The 12,369-nt window shown below is 37.2% G+C and overlaps 1 protein-coding gene across 1 annotated transcript in view; it reads right to left on the bottom strand.

Moving 5' to 3' along the window:
- Sema6d (semaphorin 6D) overlaps window positions 1-12,369 on the bottom strand; it is a 577,504-nt gene that overhangs the window by 355,329 nt on the left and 209,806 nt on the right. The window contains exon 2 of the mRNA XM_074065875.1: window positions 10,057-10,137. The gene's annotated coding sequence lies outside the window, so the exon portion shown is untranslated. The remainder of the gene's footprint in view (window positions 1-10,056; window positions 10,138-12,369) is intronic.

Genomic DNA, 12,369 nt, shown 5'->3' with positions numbered 1-12,369 from the left:
TGGTGGGGAGGAGCTTGGGGTAATATGGATCTGTAGGATAGGTCAGGACCCATTGCCTGCCAGCAGGAGTTGCCATGGTAATCATGAAGGGAAGGAGGGGATGGAGTGGAAAGTGAGCAGAGAGTGCCTGATTGCCATGGGGTGGCTGCCCACGGGCCAAACACTAACCATATGCAATGAGAGAGAGAGAGAGAGAGAGAGAGAGAGAGAGAGAGAAAGTAGTAAAGGGTTAATTTCAAATCAACTGTCCTTTGGTTTTCATCCTCTAAAGCAAAGAAATAATCAAAAACTTGATCCTTTTAACACTGTAGTATTGACTTCTTGCTGTTCGTTGGCCAGTTTCTGTTTCACCTACTCTTAAACATTCTTTAACTTTCTGTGTTCTGTCTATATGCTGATGAGGACAGGTTATGAAATAAAATCATGCACTATGAATATACATATGTATAATTATATGAAAACAAAAGAATTTCATTGTAGTAAATTCACTGATAGATTCTAGAAAAGATACCACTTGGTATTCCCATATATTGTGGACATTGTTAGAGATTTGGTTTGTGAAAACTTTATACCATCAGCTGACACTCAGATTCCTATCATCTTATCTTTCCTTTCAACTCCATAAATATTTTGTCATTGGCACCTTTCTTACAGATCTTCCTTATCTAAAAGAAAGGCTCCTAACACCTCTTATTCTAGCCACAAAACTAACAATCACTGAGTGAATTAGCAGCACACACTACTTGTTGTAGAAAGTGAAGGTAATAAATGCTTAGTAGAAAAATGGAGCAAACAGTTGGAAAAGCCAGAGAAACATAAAATATAAGGTTTGAATCTAACCCAGCACCTGAAGCCAAATGTAAAAATTAGATGATAAACAAAAATTGCTAGTGTGTACACTTTGAGCACCCACTATAAGTGCTGGGCACTGTCAAATACTTTAGACAGTTAAAAATGGCAATCCTATAATAAGAAAACAGAAGATAATATAGCACTTCTGTAACTTCCTCAACATGGTATAGCTGTTAGGTAGCAAAGTCAGAATTTAAAGACCAGTTTCTCGATGCCACATCTCACACTCTAACCTCTATATCATACTGCCTCTGAAACTGCAGGTGGTAGGAACTGTATTAAGAGAAATTGAGGAGTATAACAAGATTGAATCTTGCCTTGGAATTAGGGTAGAGAAATAAACAACAGTAAAGGAGAGAATGAATAATGAATATTTTTAACTATTAAGAGAAGTTCATTCATCTCAATCATGTGTTCTTCACTGATATAGCATTCTCTTCCCATAAAAAGTGCAAAAATATTGCATCTTAAAATCCTAGCAGTATCTCTGCATTGTAAGAGAAGAGGAAAAATAACAATTTTATGATTCATAATAACCCCAATAGTACTGATGCTCTGTGAAACTCATTGTGATCCTAATTTTATTCGTATCTATCTCATATATGCACTTGTCTTTTTTTTTTCCCCAGAGAACTGAACAGATGCTCTTAAGGACACAAACAGAAAACAGCTTTACTTTTTAGAGATTCTGGGCTTGAGGCTTTAAATTTAATTACAATTTGCATTTTAGTACCTTAGAGTGAGGGACTATAGGTAGTGTCTCCAACACCCATACAAAATTACTATCCCTCCCAAAACAAGATTGGTTTTAGAAATGTCTCAAGTGGAATAAGGGAAAGCTGAGTCATTTATGTTGCAGCTACAGTTCTCAAGTCAGTTCAACAAAAGCAAAAGGCCAAGTTAAAGAACAGGGTTACTAGAACTTGCAAAGCACATCCCTTCACCTAGTTGAGGAATCTACTTCATCAAAGATGAGCACAACTGCCTGCCAGGAAACCAGTGTTTTAGAGAAGGCAGAGAGTGAGAAAAGAAAGTGAAAGAGAGAGAAGGCTAGAGAAAACTGGAAAAGGTGGTCTGTAGACAGTTAGTTATTTACTTGTTATATCAAGGAATGAAACAGGGTAGAAAAACATGGAGGGGAGGAAAGATTGATAAGCAGGTTGGTGAGAAGAGTTGGAGCAAAGATGATGGAGGAATGACATGAAGTGCAGCAGTAAGTTCCACAGTTAAGTCTGTTTATGATGAGCCAGATATAATCAGCAGTACAACATTCTGCTGACAAAAAAAAGTGCTAATGGGCCCTCTGATTAAACATGAAAGACCGAGCTCTGTGAGGATGAATTCCGAAGGAGCCAGCTTGCTCACTGTAAGACATTCAAGCTCAGACCACTGTTGGCTGCCAATAAGAGTATTTGTGTATTCTGAGCCATACCACTCTTTACAAGGACAACTGTCCAGCAGCAGCAGTTGGTGGTCACCTCAGATCTCTTCATGTTCTTGGAAAGGTTTGCTACACAACTCCCAAATTCGTGCGTAACTCTCCTCCCTGACACCACTGTCTGCAGTGATAACACTGATAACAGCCTCTGTGAGTCAGTCACCACACTAGTCAAGGGCTTCCAGGTCATCTCTTCTCTCTTTTTCTCTACTCCCTGCATGACTTTGTTTACTCCTTCTTCTGATCTTGGCCCCATACCAACTGAAAGACTCTCACTAAGTCTCCTGGAGTTTAGATCAAGCACCAACAAAGCTGCTAATTCTCATTTCCTTTGGAAACTTCCCTTTCACCTTTTTGTACTACCTGAAATCTAGCTTTCCCACCTAACACTGATTCAACTGAAACTATTGCAAGAGGTATCTTTAACTCCTCATCCCTCTTACCAAGGTTCCTCCAAGGTTCCTTATCATTGCATTCACACTTCTCTTTCTTAGTAAAACCCCAGCTTTTATTTTCATGCCATCAGGCTATGACCAATCCTCACTCCTGTTGCTGCTTCTTTTACCATTCTCCAGGTCATTCCTTCTCCATGCATTGGAGATTTTACCTCCTAACTTATGATCACTCTTTCTGATAGTTCTTCTGTTTGAATTCTGACCATTTTTATATCCAACAGTATGATCTTCCTAATATCTTGTCCTCACAGGTCCTAGACTTCTTTTCTTCTAGAGAACCCATCAGCCACCTCTCTTGAGCCTCTCACTTCCATCATCACAACTTTTAAAAAATGTGTACAGGGGTATTTCATTGTGACAATTCCAAATAGGCTTATATTGTACATTGGTTAGATTACCCTCACAATCTCTCCCCCTTATCCCCCTCCCCACCCCACTTAAAGCAATTGCAAGAGGTTTCCTTGTTCTATTTCATATAAGTATAACCATATTCCCTCACCTTAATCTCCTTCATTCTCCCTTCCCCCTCCCACAAATACCCCACCCCACCACACTGTACTTACTTTACAGTCCTGTCTTTCATCAACACAACTTTAATCTCATGATTAGCAATAACTGGAGCTCATGTAAAATCTCAGTTTCAAATATTCCTTTCCCTGATAGTGACTTCTTATTTTTTCCCCATCCTTCCCTCCAACAACACTTTAACTCTTACAATTCTATAAGAGCCTAAATCCATTCTCTCAGTGTCCCTGATAGCTCTTCTATGATATCTCCTCCTCCATCCTTTCCAGCTTAAATTTCAAAATCATTAGAAACTTATTCTAGCTCCTTTGTTGTTTTGGTGGACTTTCCTGGTGAAATCATAAACCTCATTAAATTCAGTCAGGTGACTACTCTATGCCTGGATTCATGCAACCTGATGTGCCAGATATTTCTAGATAAGCAAAAGAGAATTTCCCTGCACTGTCACTACCATGTTTGTCCATCTATCCACACTTCTCCTGTTCCTAACAAAAAATTCTTTATTATCTTAGTCTTGGTATATCTCTCCACCTAGACACAGGTCCCTTTCCTCTCCTCTCTTACCAGAATTATTAAAATATTCTTCTAAATTGTAGGCCTAAGTGTGCTTTTCTTGATTATTTAATATGTCACTTACTACTTTACTGTGGCCTGAATATTTTATGTCCTTACCCCAAATTCATGTCTTGAAATCTTATCCCCCAAGATGATGCTATCAACAGGTGGAGACTTTGGGAGATGATTAGGTCATGAGGATGGAGCATTCATGAATGGAATTAGTAAACATATAAAAGCTATCCCAGTGAGGTCCTTTGCCACTTCTACCATGTGAGGACATGAGAAGGCTCTGTCTATGAACTAACAACAAGCTCTCACCAGACAACGAATTTGCCAGTGCCTTATCTGGTGACCCTAGCTTTGAGAACTGTGAGAAATAAACTGAATTCATAATATTTTGCTAAAGCAGCCAAGTAGACTAAGACACACTCTCAACATAGCATCCAGAATGATCCTTGTAAAAAGGTTAAGCCAGGTTAATTTTGCCACCCCTTTATGCAAAACCTTCAAATGGTTTCCTATCTCATTGAGTAAGAGCTGAGCCATCCATGGGATCAAGACCCCACACGCTTTGATCTCTGACTTCACCTCCTGCCACCTTTCCCTCTTCTCCACTGATCCATTCTGAATGGTCTCCTTGTTATTCTTCAAATATGCTGAACACCCTCGTCTCAGAAATTTTGCATTTCCTGTCTTTTCTGCCTAGAACGATATTTTCTCAGATTGTCTGCCTCCTCATTTCCTTTAAGTCTTTCTTAGAAGGTATCTACTTGTCCACCCTATGAAGAAGTCTACTCCCTCCCCCTGACATTTCATGTCTCCTCTCTTTTTTGTCTTTGTAGTCATCTGTGTACTCACAAAAGGATAAGTCCTATATATTTTAGATGTCTTTACCTTGTTCATCATTCCTGTCCTTAACTACAAGATAAACCTACATGAAGGCACTTTTTTTGTCTGTTTGGTTTACTTTTAGTAAGCTCAGCTTATAAAACAATATCTAGCATTGCCTAGTTGGTGATCAATACTTTTCAATGAATGAGTCAACAAAAAAGATAAATGCTTGATTAGGGAAAGAAAAAACAAAAAGCATCTTTCACATGGAAAATTACTATCTAGAGATATTACCATTTAAAAATAGGTTTATAAATATTTCATTTAAGATATTTAAAGTTTGTATATTTTTAATATGTTTTCATGGTGATATCTCTTCTTCATGAAGTCAGAATTTCAGGGGTATCCAAAGGTACAAAGGTTTTCTTGGTGGTGCCATGATAATATGGCAATATAGCTCATTGAACAACACAAAAACACTAACAATCAACGCAAATCCTTGAGCAATTTTAAAACTCCTGTGTTTGGTTTTTAGCACTAGTTGCTACTCCTTAAGAAAATAGACATTTGGTATATCTTACCAGCTTCTAAAAGTTTCACTTTTAATAATATCTCCTTAGTAGTACTATCTTAGGCATTCTGTCTCTCTCTATCTCTCTCTCTGTCTCTCTCTCTCTCTCTGTCCCTCTGTCTCTCTTTCTCTCTCTCTCTCTCTCTCTCACACACACACACACACACACACACAATAAGCAGATGGAGTCTAAAAGTGAAGTGCATAACCAATGATGTTAAGATAAAATCACAGCATGATTAAACAATGTATGTTTCTTGGTTTCCCTTCCCCAATACATTCCAAAACAAACAAATATTCTATTTTAAAGCTCTTATAAAATGTTTCCAGGATCATATCTGTGCCTTTGTAATGTGTTTTATAATGTATCATTTAGATATTTAAATGGAATTTTTGCATATGGTTGGTAAGACAACAAACGTTATTAAAAAGTCTTTCTCTCATCCCCTCAATTAAGTAGACTCCTTCGGTGATATAAAGATTGTTCTTTTTTTATCAGAGGTTCTCAATCTGTCCCAGTTTTCCATAAGTCACTCTGCTCTAATGACATCTTGTCAGATGCAAAAACTTGATAATAAAAGAGGAAAATTTTCTTTTGACTTTATTACACCAAAAATGTCTCAATGACTATTCCAGACATGATGGTACCTTGGTTTCTGTTGTTAGTAATGGGTTGTTTTGATCAGCTGCAAAGTACTAATGGGTGGTTAAAATACAAAATAGTTGTAGCCTTTTGGAGCTCCAGTGAAATGTTAATTTTTGATTAGCTCGGATTTTAGATAGCCTGCTTGGATTTTTCTCAGTTCCTATCACTTCATGATCCCATTCCTGGGAAGGGTCTTAAGAAGTTCTCTCTGCTGATTACCTCTTACCTCCAATTTGACTTTGAGGAGAAGCAGAAGTCAATGATTAAAAAGAAAAATTGCCTGTTGGGTACACTGCAAATAAAATGTATCCAGAACAGCCAGATTCTGAGAAAAACTGGTTCACTGAGTTGTTAGTGCTATGTTCTCTGTGATTGCTGCAACTAATTTCCTGGCAAAATGGTTAGTCATAATTACATGGAAATCTGGGTGAAGTATCTTAGGATGACATTTCCCATATTTTATTCTTATCTCAATTCTCCTTGGTTATGCTCCCAAATTATTATTAGAGTTTTGTGATCCAAAGAAGGTTTAAATTAGGCTCTAATATGAGGGCAGAATGAACCACAGCCAGACTTTAAGAGGCCATCAGTAATTTTTCTCTTTGGAGAATAAATTCATATAAATGAGAGTGGATTGTAATATGGAAGAAGGTATAAATGATGCTTCCATGTGTTTGGAGATCCTGGGACTGGGGAAAGATAGCATTAACAAAGAGGTATTACACACACATAGGTAAGCATTTTCACAATGGAAATAGCTTTGGGATAATATGTAAATTTTCTACCAAAAAAAAAAAAGTGGATGATACTCTTGGTTGGTATTTCATATATCAGCCAATTTGTCTGACCCATATCCATTAGGCTAGCATTCTTCTCTAGCATTCTGGATAAAAATTTGGAGCACTGTGCCTAACTTCATCCATTATTCATGGCCTTGATTGCTTCTAACATTGGTATATGAACTGGAAGGTCTAGGAGATTTTCAATGTCATGTGTAATTATTGGAAGCTCCTGTTTATTATTTAGGTTACATGTTCTAACAATTACAGCTTTATTGTTTAAAGCCATGTGATCAACAATTCTTTGTAGGAGCAAACACTACAATGTGTCCAAGCAAATTGTGTTTTTTGACCTAAGACATTTCCCCCCAATTCATATTGATTGTCTACAACATATGTAATGAAACAGAGGCGGAGAGTAAACTCAGAGCTATGGGGGTGTATTTGTCTTACAGATCAAACACTTAAGGCAGGATTTATGGAAGCAGAGATGCTGTGGGTCAATAGCTTAAAAAAACTCTGAATTGTAAGTAAACAAGTAAAGGACTTTCTGAGGTGTGAAGGAGAGGAGAAAGGAGACTAGTGGGGAGAGGGAAGATGAGAGGTAGAAAGATAAACCGGAGTTTGGCTTGGTAAAAGTCTACATCTGAAAAGAATGAGAGGGAAGGAAGTCTGAGAAAGGTTGATTCACATCAAGGATCAACTCTATAGACCATTTCCTCCCCATCTTGCTGACAGGGATTGCCTTGTAAACATTTCTCCTGTACTTTCACCTGTTCTTTTGTAGTAATTGTAGAACTCTGAAACTAGGATCAGTGCAGCAAAAATACCAGGAACAGGTTCAGATACAAGCCAGGGACAGCTATAATTAACTTTTGTTGCTATCATAATTTAATGAGAAAAGCCAAGTGTATTGAGCTCAGAGCATATGTAAGCTTTTGTTCAATGTGAAAACATACACCAGATAGATGATGGTAATTTTTTGACATAACATTCAAATCAGTAAACTGCTATAAGTGAGGAATAAACTTTCTAGCAATGCTAAATCCTGTGTAGTGATTTTAAGCTCCTCAAACTGTTTCTCATTTGTTATTTTTTATCCTTGGTAAGTCTACAGAAGACCACAGTGAGCATTAAACTATTTTTATAGACTAATGTCTAAAGCCTGGCATTTAAGAGACATTTAGAATATCAGAGGTAAAAGAAGTAACAACTTTTGGAGCTAAGTGAGCTGTGGTTTAATTATGATGGACGCTTATTAATTCCTAACTCAGTGTTCTTCCACTCTGCCCCTCTGAATCAATATATTCTTTCTCATAAACGGAATGTCTTCATGTTGCACAAGTGGGGCAGGACTCAGGATTGAGATAAGGAGCTCCAGATTACCTTCAAGAAAATTTTCCCATATCCTAAATGGCACAAATCCATTTATACTGGGTTTCTTTGGTAGGATTCATTCTTGATAACATAAAGTATTATTTGATATATAGAGCTCAGATGACTTCTGTGGTCCAGAGTGACTTATGGGCCACTTCCATAGAGGTTTGTGATTTCATTAAGTGCATCACATGCGTATCTCTTTTACTATTTTTCCTTACATTTGCTTGTCTTTGGCATTTTAAAATATCCCTGTTGAGTTTAGCTCTGGCTCTTCTGATATCTGAGATTTAATACCTCTCTAGTTATAACTATGTTTGCTTAAATTCCATATATAATGAGGAGACCAGGATCTATGTTTGGGAACAAAGGTTTGCTGGCAGCTCCTAGAAAGCACATCTAAATAATGAAATGGAACATGAAGCTCAAGTGCAAAGTTATATATTTTTCAAGAGGAATATGGTATTCAGATAGAAGAAACCATAATGGTATGTTTGTTCACTTTTATTTGTTTAAAAGTGTGAAGTTGTATGTCAGTTCTAGGCATCAGCTTAAGTAATGCATCTTCCAGACATCGTCCCATAAATAGTTTTAAGAATACAAGCTGTTAAATTAAATGTTACTGCAATAAGATAAGTGAATAAAGCAGCTTGAGAGGAACATATTTAGAAGGCTAAATATGAATGCGGAATTGTCAAAATACATCTTTTGAAAATCCACACACTAAAGGCCATGTCCGGTATACAATAAAGGACAAATCAGTTGGCTGAAAGTCACATTTTATTCCACGTACCATGGATCTGGTACAAGGTCACATGAAAATACATTAAATGGTAGCCCAATGAGACCTGAATGCCATGTGTTCAGCCTCAACCTACGAAGATCTGACTCAACTTGAAGGTGATAGGAATGGGATTATTTCTGAATTTAACCTATTAAGGTCAACAACTCAAGATCCAAAGAGTCTACTGAGGTCTAGATGATGTTGTTTGACTCTGGTTAACCATACCATGGTGTCATTTCTACTTTATATTGGAACATGTCCAGATATTGTGCTTTCTTCCATAAAATATGTAAATATTTATTATTGTTTTCAATCTCATATCTTAACTTCAGATCTTAGAGTGTATGAACCTCTGTAAACACACATATAAATACACAGAGGAGCAAAAGACTTCTCTTCTCAAAATGATCACATATTTGCCACCTGTCTGCTGGTATCCTCACCATTATGACTCTCTTTGTAAGTAATGACACACAGATGTGGCTCCATTGGCAGGAGGCATTCCATGTGGACACATATGCCATTAGCATTAGGCATTCTTCATTTTATGTAATCGCTTAATTAACTACAGATTTAGTGTCAGAGCCCAGTCATGCAACCCAAGTTAAGGGAATGACTGTCCCCTATAGAATTAAAAACAGAATCACTTCCCCCTCTATCTTCTCATTGATTTTTGTTTGTTTGTTTGCTTGTTTGTTTGGGATACTGGGATTTAAACTCGGGGTCTACACTTTGAGCCACTCCACCAGATCTTTTTAATTTTTTTGAAGGGTTTTTGAGATAAGGTTTTGCAGACTAAGCTCCGGCTGACTTTGAACCACAATCCTCCTGATCTCTGCCTCCTGAGTAGCTAGGATTACAGGCGTGGGCCACCGGCACCTGGCTTCCCATTGATCTTAAACTTTGTGTTTTCCTGTGTTGTGATAATCATATCTCTTCTGAATAGAAACAAATTCCTTGTCCAAACTAGAGGCTGTTTTCCTCACATGGTCCAACTATGCAAAAATAAATCTAAATATTACTTCATCTTCCTATTTTTACCAATTGCAACAATACTATATTCAATATTTATATATTGTGGGTTTCTCTTATGTTTATTGCTGCTTTGCACAATAACTGAATGGAAAGATGCATTGGTCACAATAGATTATACCTAAACAATTTCATTTTCACATCTAGTATAAAGACCCAGAACCCAGTAATAGTTAATGTTCTTCACTGTTATATCTTTAAATCTTACCACTGCAAGGAAATGTGAAAATCCTTAAATTGCTGGCCTCAGTGTTCCCATGTCAACTGGCATATGCTCAGGTTGGAGATCCTGCCAAAAGTCAAAGGAAAACATTTATGAGACAGAGCTTGATGGATGATTATTTTAATCCTGTATGTCCAGCACGGCTGGCAAGCTTGGTTTATGAATGCTTACTGCTGCTTTAATGATAAGGCCTCTTATCCACAGCTGAATGCAATGTGCCAATGGATTTTTCCCTGCACTAACTAAGAGACTCATTATTGATCTCCACCTGGATGTTCCTATTGAGACCAGGCCATTCATGAATACAAACAGAAAAAAAATAATGGTACAGTAATGAGGTAGCTTTGTTAAATAGAGACATAGTCTCTGTGGGGGAAAAAGGTAGCTAATCCAGTCTTAATGAAGCATGTGCTTACTTGACTTTAAAGTCCGTAGGCATGCTATGTGGCACACATTGGGTAGTTGACAATGAGTGGACTTTGGCTGAGTGCTGTATGAGAGTGAGTATAAGATCTCAAGGATCCCTATACTCCCAATCAAGGGAAGTTTCCAAGGTTTCTGTATTGCCCTTAGGGTGAAGTACTGAAGGCTGGAGTGGGCTGAGCTTGCCCTGACCACACTACTGGAGTAAAAGGATCTGAACCCAGAAACACAAGGAATATGAGCCCATGGGACCCCTTGAAAATCTAAAAACTGAAGACAGGAGGGTGAAAAGTACCTGAATTAATGTCCATAGCTGCTTTTTGAAGCTGCTTGAAAAATTCAAGAAGCCTTAGGTCAGGAAAAGGCAGTTCATTGGCCAACACTTGGCAGACTCAAGGATCTCTCAAATACTGAGGTTCTAGGTCATTCACTGGTTGGAGGGTGCACAGATGTGTATTTTCAGTGCATATGAGTAATCTCTTAGCTTGATCCAAAGAAACAGATACTCAATCACAGATTTTATATATATATATACATATACATGTATGTATATATGTATACACATATGTATATGCATACATACATATACATTTATATGTTTATGTATGTACACCATCTAAGATGCATTAATATTAAGGAATGTCAGACTTGGTCATTGTAATATGGGCTTTTGTTCTGCCAATATGTGATAATGAATGTGAGCTTTTGTGATGTTAAGGAATAACATAAGTTTTATATTTACCACCAGCTGAAGTAGACTTTTAAAATAATACACTTGATGTTTCTATATTTTAAAAAGTTAAGCAGAATTATTGGGACAATCCTTTGGGGACACAGTGCCCATTGTGAATTGTCCATGCCACAGTTACTCTTTTCTTTGCATTTCAACAGAGAGAAAAGTATTTTCTTTGAAAAATAGAAGAATGCAAAGTTTAGCATTGTGTACAAGTATGCTTTTACAAAAGTCTGAATCCTGCATTACCTTAACATTTTGAAGTATGAAGAATAATTTAAGAGAGTATCGTTAGGCTGGTATTATTATAAATAATGAGGATGGATGTTTTCACAGGTGAGTTTGCATAAGTTCCTAGAGAGTCAGTAAAGATATAGATTTTTTGGCTCTCCTTCCTAAAGTTTGTGAATCAATGGTCTGGGATGGGGTCCAGGTCTATGTGTTTTCAAGGAGAACAGGTCATTCTAACGTTCCTAGCTCAAGGAGTCAATTCAGGAACTAATTGTAGAGGCTATCTTCAAATACAGTTAATCAGAAAATCTTTTCTGCATTATCCATCCCTTCTTGTGTTATCTGGTCATAGTTATCATAAGTTAAGACCTATTTTAGCAGAAGTATTTGAAAGAGGAGCAACAATTGTGGTATTTAAAAGGAAAACTGTCTTCTTAAACTTAGGAACTGCCATTAACAGCATAGGTAAGTAAGACTTTTTTTTGGCAGGCAAGGATCAATTCAAACTTGTGTCAGTTGTGCTTTGCACAAATGAAAGTGTCAAATTCAAGAAGCCAGAGGCTTCCCATGAATCTGTTCTCTTAACATTTGGTCCCCAAGTCTTTGATTAATAAAGTGTTCCATAAGGAACTTTTTGAGTGTGTTACTTTCTTTTTTTAAAACATTATCATATATTATCATATATTAGTTGTACCGGGGTGGGAGGTTCATTGTAACGTTTCTGTGTATGTTTATAATATGCCTTGGTTAGATTCATCCCCGTCATCATTCTCCCTCAAACCCCCTCACACCTACTTAAAATAATCTCAAACAAGTTAATTGTTCTATATGTAAGCAAGTACATAAAGCACATCTATCTTTTTTAAGTGTATCAGTCTTATTCCCCCTCCTTCACCCTCTCCATTTACCCT

The sequence above is a fragment of the Castor canadensis genome, chromosome 2 (genome assembly GCF_047511655.1).
Source record: "Castor canadensis chromosome 2, mCasCan1.hap1v2, whole genome shotgun sequence".
Lineage (NCBI taxonomy): Eukaryota > Metazoa > Chordata > Mammalia > Rodentia > Castoridae > Castor > Castor canadensis.
This window is presented reverse-complemented; position numbering and strand designations above follow the sequence as displayed.